This window comes from Panulirus ornatus, chromosome 26 (genome assembly GCF_036320965.1).
Source record: "Panulirus ornatus isolate Po-2019 chromosome 26, ASM3632096v1, whole genome shotgun sequence".
Taxonomy (NCBI): Eukaryota; Metazoa; Arthropoda; class Malacostraca; order Decapoda; family Palinuridae; genus Panulirus; species Panulirus ornatus.
Window position 1 is genome coordinate 1,102,524 of NC_092249.1, and position 13,214 is coordinate 1,115,737.

A 13,214-nucleotide genomic window follows, 5' to 3' on the forward strand; every position below is an offset into this window, starting at 1 on the left:
CGCAAGGAAACAGATGAAAGAATGGCCCAACCCACCCACATACAGATGTATATACATAAACGTCCACATACGCACATATTCATACCTATACATTTCAATGTATATATATATATATATACATACACAGACATATACATATATACACATGTACACAATTCATACTTGCTGCCTTTATTCATTCCCTTCGCCACCCCACCACACATGAAATGACACCCCCTCCCCCCTCACGTGCGCAAGGTAGCGCTAGGAAAATATAACAAAGGCCACATTCATCCACACTCTCTAGCTGTCATGTATAATGCATCAAAACCACAGCTCCCTTTTCACATCCAGGCCCCACAAAACTTTCCATGGTTTACCCCAGTTGCTTCACCTGCCCTGATAGCATGTCAAACCCGGTATATCACATCGTTCCAATTCACTCTATTCCTTGCACGCCTTTCACCCTCCTGCATGTTTAGGCCCCCACTTCTTCTTTAGGCTTCCCACTTCTCGTTCCCTTCACCTCAGACACAGATATCCTCTTTGTCAATCTTTCCTTACTCATTCTCTCCATGAGACCAAACCATATCAATACACCCTCCTCTGCTCTCTCAACCATACTCTTTTTATCACCACACATATCTCTTACCCTTTCATTACTTATTTGGTCAAACCATCTCACACCACATATTGTCCTCAAACATCTCATTTCCAACACATCCACCCTCCTCCACGCAACCCTATCTACAGCCCACGCCTTGCAACCACATAACATTGTTGGAATCACTATTCCTTCAAATATACCCAATTTTGCTTTCTGAGATAATGTTCTCGCCTTCCACACATTCTTCAACGTTCCCAGAACTTTCGCCCCCTCCCCCACCCTAGGACTTGCTTCCGCTTCCATGGTTCCATCCACTGCCAAATCCACTCCCAGACATCTTCTTCAGTTTTTCTCCATTCACACTTACCTCCCAATTGACTTGTCCCTCAACCCTACTGTACTTAATAACCTTGCTCTTATTCATATTTACTCTCTGCTTTCTTCTTTCACACACTTTACCAAACTCGGTCACCGGCTTCTGCAGTTTCTCACCCGAGGCAGCCATCAGCGCTGTATTATTATTTTTTTTTTTTATTTTCATACATATTCACCATTTCCCAAGTTAGCAAGGTAGTATTAAGAACAGAGGACTGAGCCTTGGAGGGAATATCCTCACTTGGCCCCCTTTTCTGTTCCTTCTTTTGGAAAATTAAAAAACTGAGGTGAGGATTTCAAGCCCCCCTGCTCCTTCCCCTTTTAGTCACCTTTTACAACTTGTAAAGAATATGTGGGAAGTATTCTTTCTCTCCTATCCCTATTATTATCATAATTATTATTTATATATTCATTTATCATACTTTGTCGCTGTCTCCCACATTAGCGAGGAAACGCAAGGAAACAGACGAAAGAATAACCCAACCCACCCACATACACATGTATACACATAAATGCCCAAACATGCACATATACATACCTACACATTTCAACGTACACATACATATACATACACAGACATATACATATATACACATGTATATATTCACACATACTGCCTTCATCCATTCCCGTTGTCACCCTGCCACACATGAAATGGCAACCCCCTGCCCCCACATGCATGCGCGAGAAGTAGCGCTTGTAAAAGACAACAAAGGCCACATTCCTTCACACTGTCTCGTGTAATGCACTGAAACCACAGCTCCCCTTCCACATCCAGGCCCCACAAAACTTTCCATGGTTTACCTCAGACACTTCACATGTCCTGGTTCAATCCATTGGAGCCTGGATGTGGATAGGGAGCTGTGGTTTTGGCGCATTACACAAGACAGCTAGAGACTGAGTGTGAATGAATGTTGCCTTTTTTGTGTCTTCCTGACACCACCTCACTGAAGTGGGGGCTAGCAAAGCTATTTCCTGTGTGGCGAGGTAGACAGAAATGGATGAAGGCAAGCAAGCAAGTGAATATGAATACTTACATATGTATATGTCTGTGTATGTGTATATGTTGATATGTATGTGTATGTATATGTGCATACATGGGTGTTTATGTATATATGTGTATGTGAGTGGATGGGCCATTCTTTGTCTGTCTCCTGGTGCTACCTCACTGACGCAGGAAACAGCGGTTAAGTATAATAATAGTACTAATTTTTTTTTTTTATCTTAACTGTCATCTCCCGCATTAGCGAGGTAGCGCAAGGAAACAGACAAGGAATGGTCCAACCCACCCACATACACACACACACACACACACACATATATATAAATATATATATATATATATATATATATATATATATATATCCCTAGGGATAGGGGAGAAAGAATACTTCCCACGTATTCCCTGCGTGTCGTAGAAGGCGACTAAAAGGGGAGGGAGCTGGGGGGCTGGAAATCCTCCCCTCTCTTTTTTTTTCAATTTTCCAAAAGAAGGAACATTGAAGGGGGCCAGGTGAGGATATTCCCTCAGAGGCCCAGTCCTCTGTTCTTAACGCTGCCTCGCTAATGCGGGAAATGGTGAATAGTATGAAAAAAAAAAAATATATATATATATATATATATATATATATATATATATATATATATATATATATATATATATATATATATATTTATTTTTTTTTTATTATACTTTGTCGCTGTCTCCCGCGTTTGCGAGGTAGCGCAAGGAAACAGACGAAAGAAATGGCACAACCCCCCCCATACACATGTATATACATACGTCCACACACGCAAATATACATACCTACACAGCTTTCCATGGTTTACCCCAGACGCTTCACATGCCCTGATTCAATCCACTGACAGCACGTCAACCCCGGTATACCACATCGCTCCAATTCACTCTATTCCTTGCCCTCCTTTCACCCTCCTGCATGTTCAGGCCCCGATCACACAAAATCTTTTTCACTCCATCTTTCCACCTCCGATTTGGTCTCCCTCTTCTCCTCGTTCCCTCCACCTCCAACACATATATCCTCTTGGTCAATCTTTCCTCACTCATTCTCTCCATGTGACCAAACCACTTCAAAACACCCTCTTCTGCTCTCTCAACCACGCTCTTTTTATTTCCACACATCTCTCTTACCCTTACGTTACTCACTCGATCAAACCACCTCACACCACACATTGTCCTCAAACATCTCATTTCCAGCACATCCATCCTTCTGCGCACAACTCTATCCATAGCCCACGCCTCGCAACCATACAACATTGTTGGAACCACTATTCCTTCAAACATACCCATTTTTGCTTTCCGAGATAATGTTCTCGACTTCCACACATTCTTCAAGGCCCCCAGAATTTTCGCCCCCTCCCCCACCCTATGATCCACTTCCGCTTCCATGGTTCCATCTGCTGCCAGATCCACTCCCAGATATCTAAAACACTTCACTTCCTCCAGTTTTTCTCCATTCAAACTCACCTCCCAATTGACTTGACCCTCAACCCTACTGTACCTAATAACCTTGCTCTTATTCACATTTACTCTTAACTTTCTTCTTCCACACACTTTACCAAACTCAGTCACCAGCTTCTGCAGTTTCTCACATGAATCAGCCACCAGCGCTGTATCATCAGCGAACAACAACTGACTCACCTGGGGATAGGGGAGAAAGAATACTTCCCACATATTCCCTGCGTGTCGTAGAAGGCGACTAAAAGGGAAGGGAGCGGGGGGCTGGAAATCCTCCCCTCTCATTTTTTTTTTTTTTTTCCCAAAAAGAAGGAACAGAGAACGGGGCCAGGTGAGGATATTCCCTCAAAAGCCCAGTCCTCTGTTCTTAACGCTACCTCGCTAATGCGGGAAATGGTGAATAGTATAAAAGAAATATATATATATATATACATATATATATATATATATATATATATATATATATATATATATATATTCTTTTAAACGCCTACACATGCACATATACATTCCTATACATTTCAACGTATACATACAAATCAACACACAGACAAATACATATATACACATGTACATACCATTCTTGCTGCCTTCATCCATCCCGTCGCCACCCCGCCACACACAAAATAGCATCCCCCCCTCCAGCAAGGCAGTGCCAGGAACAGACAAAAAAAGGCCACATTCATTTGCTAAGTCCCTTGCTGTCATGTGTAATGCACTGAAACCACAGCTCCCTTTCCACATCTAGGCCCTACGGACCTCTCCATGATTTACCCCAGATGCTTCAGATGGTTCAATCAATTGACAGCACGTCAACCACAGTACACTAAATAATTCCAATTCACTCTATTCCTTGTACACCTTTCACCCTCCTGTATGTTCAGGCCCTAATCACTCAAAATCTTTTTCACTCCATCCTTCCACCTCCAATTTGGTCTCCTGCTTCTTCCTCACTCATTCTCTCCATGTGTCCAAACCATTTCAAAAAAAATAATGATAATAATAATTATTATTATTATTATTTTGCTTTGTTGCTGTCTCCCGCGTTAGAGGTAGCACAAGGAAACAGACAAAAGAATGGCCCAACCCACCCACATACACATGTATATACATACACATTCACACACGCAAATATACATACCTATACATCTCAACATATACATATATATATGTACACACACAGACATATACATATATACACATGTACACAATTCATACTGTCTGCCTTTATTCATTCCCATCGCCACCTCGCCACACATGTAATAACAACCCCCTCCCCCCTCATGTGTGCGAGGTAGCGCTAGGAAAAGACAACAAAGGCCCCATTCGTTCACACTCAGTCTCTAGCTGTCATGTAATAATGCACCGAAACCACAGCTCCCTTTCCACATCCAGGCCCCACAGAACTTTCCATGGTTTACCCCAGACGCTTCACATGCCCTGGTTCAATCCATTGACAGCACGTCGGCCCCAGTATACCACATCGTTCCAATTCACTCTATTCCTTGCACGCCTTTCACCCTCCTGCATGTTCAGGCCCTGATCACTCAAAATCTTTTTCACTCCATCTTTCCACCTCCAATTTGGTCTCCCACTTCTCCTTGTTCCCTCCACCTCTGACACATATATCCTCTTTGTCAATCTTTCCTCACTCATTCTCTCCATATACTAGATCACATCAGTGAGGAAGCACCAGGAGAGACGAGGAATGACCCATCCAGCCATATATCATAAGTGCAATATACATAAGTGCCCATACACACACTCATACATAACATATAAACATATACATACACATACATATACATATATACACATACATATACATATATACACATATACATATTCATGCTTACCTTCATCCATTCCGGGCACTACCCCACCCGACAGAAAACAGCATCGCTTCCCCCTACTTCAGCAAGGTAACACCAGAAAAAAAGACAAAAATGCCACATTTGTTCATACCACTATCACATTCTCTAATATTTTATCAAAGAATATGCTTAAATTCATGCTCTGAAACTTACTGTATCCTCTCACTATACCTGCATTCCAGAGCAAAGTTACTCAATACTACAGCTAATAATGATGTAATACAGACTTTTCCTTATATCAAGACTATGAGATCTTTTTTATCTTCCCAGAAGTACATAATGACAGGAAAAATTTGGAGTTTCTGACTTAAAGTTTACTTTTTATCTTAAAAAATTAACCAGATACATGAAATATTCTCAAGCATTAAACTAGAGTATATAACACTTATTATCGTCATCAACTCGGCACAAAGTTACTATAAACAGAAAAACAATTCTGACAAAAAGATTACACTCGAAACATACAAATCTTGAAATTACTGCAGTACTGATACTACCACAGTACAGCAATACCTTAATAAATATGAAAACCTACATTAGTGTAAACTTTACTGCATAAAATACATCAAGACTAGGGAACCGTGGATGGATTCAGTTAATTTTTCATTATCACGATCCATAATGGGGAGGGATATGAAGCTCAAGGAAACTGTAAATGTGAAACAAAACAACAGAACCCACTTAAACCATCATCTGCATTCCCCTAATAACACACCTTTAACACAACTTACATTTATTTTACAAATACGATTATTTTTGTCAACTTACATTTAATTGCTGGGATGTTTGTTATCCACAAGTTGTGGCATCTTGTGTGAGGAATTAAATGCCTGACGACCAAACTATACCAACATGAAACTTAAACACCTTCCTAGTTTCCTGTAACCTTCATAATGATATACAGTTTGTGTAATGTGTTAGTTTAGCTCCATAGTGCTGGCAGCTGGGGATTTCAAGTGACTATGCTGGACAGTGGTACTGTCCTGTTGGGATAATTCAATATTTGCGACATTACGAATTGGAAAATATATTTTATCAAATGACAGACAAAAAGATAAATATATATATATAAGGGGTTTAAGTGTTATGTATATTAAACGAAACATGGTTAATTAGTGAAAATTGGTAATATAGTCCAAAAAATAATAAATCCTATAAAAATCCTCAATTAGACGAACTGATTATTTTTTTTGTCCTCGTCCGCATGTTGAGGTGTCACTTATAATGTAGCTTAGTGATATGTACTGCTTGGGGTGGTGCACACCTGTTGTCTTCATGATTACTGTATTCTAACTATAATTGTGGAAACCAAGATAAACCTTGACTTACGAAGGTAAGGCTTAATATTTAATACTACAGTTAATTTCTTTTAAATTTTATCACCTACTTAAACCCACATTTAACCCTAAATACTACGATCACCTTCATTTAGGAATCATTCACACAAAACATAAAGTTTCAAATAATGTATTTGATAAAATACGAACTATACAAACCATCGCCGACAAGTCAGTTTCCCCATTATTCACTGCGGAGCTAAACTGATAAATTACTAAATTTCTGCCATTTGAATAAAGTGACTTTTCCATTTGCTCTGATTTTACCTACTTTTAAAGGAAATTTCTCATTTTCCATATTATTATTGCCCGTTATAATTAATTAGAACGCTTCCCTAGTCTCAGTTCATTCTCTACCTTAGATTCTGCAGTGTTATTAAACTCCATAATTAATTAGCCCACAGCGCTTGGGTAGCCAATTATAATCTCGTCAGCAAATTAAATACTACTAACATTTGTTTTTATTCGTATTTGAATGCAAAATCTCTCTCTCTCTCTCTCTCTCTCTCTCTCTCTCTCAGTTTTTCTGTCCCTTAACCTTCAAATTTCTTGTATACAGTCTTCATATGTTTACATATTTTGGTTTAAAAGAGCGCGGGTTGGTTGCTGTACTAGTGTGCCCTGGCTGTTCCCTGTGTGTCACTAAATATGACCTATTTACCTCTGGCTAACCCCAACAGTTGTATGATGTTTGAGTTTAAACCTCCCTACAACTCAGGAGGTGTGGGCCCTATGATCTATTTCCTGTCCTTTAAAGACATGATTTACACCACGAGTCCACAGTCTGGTATATGGTAGATGAAATTCAGCTCCAGCAAATTTAATAAGAATGGAGAACCTTGATACGATTATAGTTAGTAAAGAAAAATTTTCAGGAATCTGAGTATCACATCAGTCTAAGGCTGTGCTACTTCCTGTAGCAGGGGAATGTGAACTCCTTTGGAAGAAATTCTTTGATGAGACTGTACTCCCAATGATACAGCTTACCAAAGGTGACTTTTTCACTTGTATAACCCTGAGAAAACAGAGTTCAATAACACCTCTTCCAACCTCTCAAAAGCAGACTCACAAAATGTGCACTCAAAACAATCACTTGCTGCCCAAAAACCACAAGCATTCATGAAATAAGGAGTTTTGACTATGATTACTCTCACTTCATCTACCAATATACAAGTCCCATCATTATAAGCAACTGCATTTTTTTGAACTTAAGGAAGAGAAAGGCAGTGTTTGACTAGGGTTCAAGATGCATGATGAGAATAACTGCAGAAAAACCTGAAACAGCATTTCTCAAAATCAATTATGGCTGTGCATTCTTTAAGAACTATTGTTAAGATTTACCCCTAATAAGACATCTTCCATTATGAATCAAGTGTTTCCTCAAAACTTCCCCATACCAATTTTGAAAAAGTGGGTTTTCCTCAACCTTAAACATTATTACTGTTATCATTATTTCCCTCTTTCCTTTTAGGGCTTTACCTCATGGAAACTTTTGCCTGTGACTAGAGCCTCTGACAAAAAAAAAAAAAGGAAAATTTACTTCAGCACCACCAGCTGAGTGTAGGAGGACGCTTTGGCCTGTGGCAATGTTGGCGAGGTCATGAATTAGCAGGTAGGCCACGGTATAACTCAGGGTCTTTGTTGCTGCTTCCTAAAAATCAAAAGAAATAAGTGATAAACTCTTTTTATCTCAAGCTCTGTATACTCATAAACTTATGAAAATAAATGCCACATTCAAACAGCAAGGTCATGACCTTAGAGACTGAGAATTTATGATTTGTTCTAGGGTTTTACCTTGACTTTCATATCACATCTCTACTTACTCATACTTTAAATCTTAGAGTTTACTGAATCTTCGCTTGCATGCATACTTTGTTTGAATAATAAATTGTATAAAAAATAAGCCTAAGTGTACAAAGAATCTCTCCAAATGGTTCAGTGTTCAGTTTTCCCTATGGCTGAGAAGCAACTCCTGGATCTTCATCACTGTACCTGTGGTAATAAAAATAGTGTGGATGAGAGAGAGCAGAAGAGGGTGTGCTGAAATGGTTTGGTCACATGGAGAGAATGAGTGAGAAAAGATTGACAAAGAGGACATATGAGCCAGAGGCAGATGGAAAAAGAATCGGTAGACCAAACTGGAGGTGGACGGATGGAGTGAAAAAGATTTTGAACGATCAGGGCCTGAACATATAGGAAGGTGTAAGGTGTGCAAGGAATAAGAGTGAATTGGAGCAATATGATATACCAGAGTCGACGTGCTGTCAATGGATTGAATCAGGGCATGTGAAGCGTCTGGAGTAAACCATGGAAAGGTCTTTGGGGCCTTGATGTGGAAAGGGAGCTAAGGCAGTAAGTATGAATATGTACATGTGTATATATGTATATGTCTGTGTATGTATATGTATGTATATGTTGAAATGTATATGTATGTCTATGTGCATGTGTGGGCGTTTATGTATATACATGTATATGTGGGTGGGCTGGGTTATTCCTCGTCTGTTTCCTTGTGCTACCTCGCTAATGCGGAAGACGGCGAATAAGTATAATAAATAAAGATATAAAACTTTACTGCTATTACAGATAGAAAATTTCCAGTTTCATATACCATAGTCCAAAACCATCCAAAATCCAAATGCCCATGCAAGTAACATTCCCACCAAATGGTTTCCAAGATTTGAAATTAGATCAGTTGTGATCCATGCTTTTCTGTTATTTTTATGATTTTTGCAATGGTTCTACCCTTTTAATGGTGTCTGACAAGCATCCAAATCTCATTACATCATACCCTATGTAATCGTCTAACTCTACCTTAATCTATATTACACTTATTAGAAGTGCAGACAAAGAGAGTCTTAAATAAGTGTAATAGATGATTGTTTCTTAAATGTTTTGCAGTTTATATTTACATAAATTACATAGAAATAACAATTAAATGCTATCAAGTCCCTTTTGAAAGATAGGTATCCCTGATCTAAAAAACTATAATCGAACATTCCTTGATCCTAAGAAATTTAGACTGGAGATCTACTTGCAGTGATTATTATTATTCATTTATTTGTTTATTATACTTTGTCGCTGTCTCTCGCATAAGTGAGGTAGCGCAAGGAAACAGATGAAAGAATGGCCCAACATTCATACATACATATGTATATACATAAACGCCCACACACGCACATATACATGCCTATACATTTCAATGTATACACATATATATATATACATACACAGCATATACATATATATACATGTACATATTCATACATGCTGCCTTCATCCATTCCCGACGCCACCCCGCCACACATGAAATGGTACCCCTCTTCCCCCACATGCATGCGAGGTAGCGTTAGGAAAAGACGATAAAGGCCACATACGTTCACACTCAGTCTCTTGCTATCATGTGTAATGCACTGAAACCACAGCTCCCTTTCCACATCCAGGCCCCACAAAACTTTTCATGGTTTACCCCGGACACTTCACATGCCCTGGTTCAATCCACTGATAGCACGTCGACCCCAGTATACCACATCGTTCCAATTCACTCTATTCCTTGCACTCCTTTCACCCTCTTGTATTATTATTATTATCATTATTATTATTATTATTATTATTATTATTTATTTATTTTTTTTTTTTTTTGCTTTGTCGCTGTCTCCCGCGTTTGCGAGGTAGCGCAAGGAAACAGACGAAAGAAATGGCCCAACCCACCCCCATACACATGCCTTGATTCAATCCACTGACAGCACGTCAACCCCGGTATACCACATCGCTCCAATTCACTCTATTCTTTGCCCTCCTTTCACCCTCCTGCATGTTCAGGCCCCGATCACACAAAATCTTTTTCACTCCATCTTTCCACCTCCAATTTGGTCTCCCTCTTCTCCTCGTTCCCTCCACCTCCGACACATATATCCTCTTGGTCAATCTTTTCTCACTCATTCTCTCCATGTGACCAAACCATTTCAAAACACCCTCTTCTGCTCTCTCAACCACGCTCTTTTTATTTCCACACATCTCTCCTACCCTTACGTTACTTACTCGATCAAACCACCTCACACCACACATTGTCCTCAAACATCTCATTTCCAGCACATCCACCCTCCTGCGCACAACTCTATCCATAGTCCACGCCTCGCAACCATACAACATTGTTGGAACCACTATTCCTTCAAACATACCCATTTTTGCTTTCCGAGATAATGTTCTCGACTTCCACACATTCTTCAAGGCTCCCAGAATTTTCACCCCCTCCCCCACCCTATGATCCACTTCCGCTTCCATGGTTCCATCCGCTGCCAGATCCACTCCCAGATATCTAAAACACTTCACTTCCTCCAGTTTTTCTCCATTCAAACTCACCTCCCAATTGAATTGACCCTCAACCCTACTGTACCTAATAACCTTGCTCTTATTCACATTTACTCTTAACTTTCTTCTTTCACACACTTTACCAAACTCAGTCACCAGCTTCTGCAGTTTCTCACATGAATCAGCCACCAGCGCTGTATCATCAGCGAACAACAACTGACTCACTTCCCAAGCTCTCTCATCCCCAACAGACTTCATACTTGCCCCTCTTTCCAAAACTCTTGCATTCACCTCCCTAACAACCCCATCCATAAACAAATTAAACAACCATGGAGACATCACACACCCCTGCCGGAAACCTACATTCACTGAGAACCAATCACTTTCCTCTCTTCCTACACGTACACATGCCTTACATCCTCGATAAAAACTTTTTACTGCTTCTAACAACTTGCCTCCCACACCATATATTCTTAATACCTTCCACAGAGCATCTCTATCAACTCTATCATATGCCTTCTCCAGATCCATAAATGCTACATACAAATCCATTTGCTTTTCTAAGTATTTCTCACATACATTCTTCATTATCATTATTATTATTATTATTATTATTATTATTATTATTATTATTATTATTATCATTATTATTATTATCATTATTATTATTATTATTATTATTATTATATATTAATATTATTATTATCATTATTGTTATCATTATTGTTATTATTATTATTATTATTATTATTATTATTATTATTATTATTATTATTATTATTACTTGTTGATAATACAATGCTGTTGGTAAATTCGAGTAAGATATGCAGAAACTGGTGTCTGAGTTTGGGTGAGTGTATGAAAGGAGAAAGTTGAGAGTAAATATGAGTAAAAGTAAGTTTGTTAGACAGGTTATTTGGAGTAAGAGTTTGAAAAGACTTTGGAGGATACAGAGTGTTTTAGATACCTGGGAGAGGATATGGCAGTGAACAAATGATGGGAGTTGAAATGATGCCTTGGGGAGGAGAGAGGCCAAAGGTCTTTTTAGGAATCTGTAGGAGGTGAGGTCACTATCTTTAAGGGCAAAGATGGTTATGTTTCATGGTATACTAGTCCAATCAGTACTATATGGATGCAAGGCATGGGTCACATACAAAAATGTAAAGATTATGGTGAATGTCTTGGAAATGGAATGTATGAGGACATGTGGTGTGAGGAACGATAATCAAACAAGAAATGATAGGGTAAGAAAGAGGTTTGGTAATAAGAGGAATATGTGAGACAGCTGAAAAGGGTGTGCTTAAATGGTTTGGACATTTAGAAAGGTCAAATGAGTAAAGGATGACTAAGAGGGTATACATGTTAAATGTGGAATTACGAAAGTGGGGAAACTTAAGTAAGAGCTGGAAGAATGAAGTGAAATATGCTTTGAAGGCTCAGGGCCTGATCTTGCAAAGGTTGTAAGGTGTGCTAAGGATAGAGTGAATTAGAGCAATATGGTTTACAGGGTTAGTGGGTTGAAGCAGGGCATATGAAGCAGTCAGGGGAAACCACATAAAAGTATGAGGCCTGGTTGTGGGTAAGGGGCTCTGATTTTGGTGAATTATACATGAAAGCTAGAGACTGGATGTGAGTGAGTGAGGCCATTTCTTTGTCTGCTCCTGGTGCTACTTTGTTAATGTGAAAAATGGTGAATTTGAAAAAAATCTTTGTTCGTATTATTATTGTTGTTGTTGTTGTTCTTCTTCTTTTTCTTTTTCTTTTTCTTCTTCTTCTTCTTCTTCTTATTATTATTTTATTATACTTTGTCGCTGTCTCCCGCGTTAGCGAGGTAGCGCAAGGAAACAGACGAAAGAATGGCCCAACCCACCCACATACACATGCATATACATACACGTCTACACACGCACATATACATACCTATACATTTCAACGTATACATATATATACATACACAGACATATACATATATACACATGTACATAATTCATACTTGCTGCCTTCATTCATTCGCATCACCACCCTGCCACACATGAAATGACAACCCCCTCCCCCTACATGCGCGCGAGGTAACATTAGGAAAAGACAACAAAGGTCATATTCTTTCACACTCAATCTCTAGCTGTCATGTATAATGCACCAAAACCACAGCTCCCTTTCCACATCCAGGCCCCACAAAACTTTCCATGGTTTACCCCAGACGCTTCACATGCCCTGGTTCAATCCACTGACAGCACGTCGACCCCGGTATACCACAT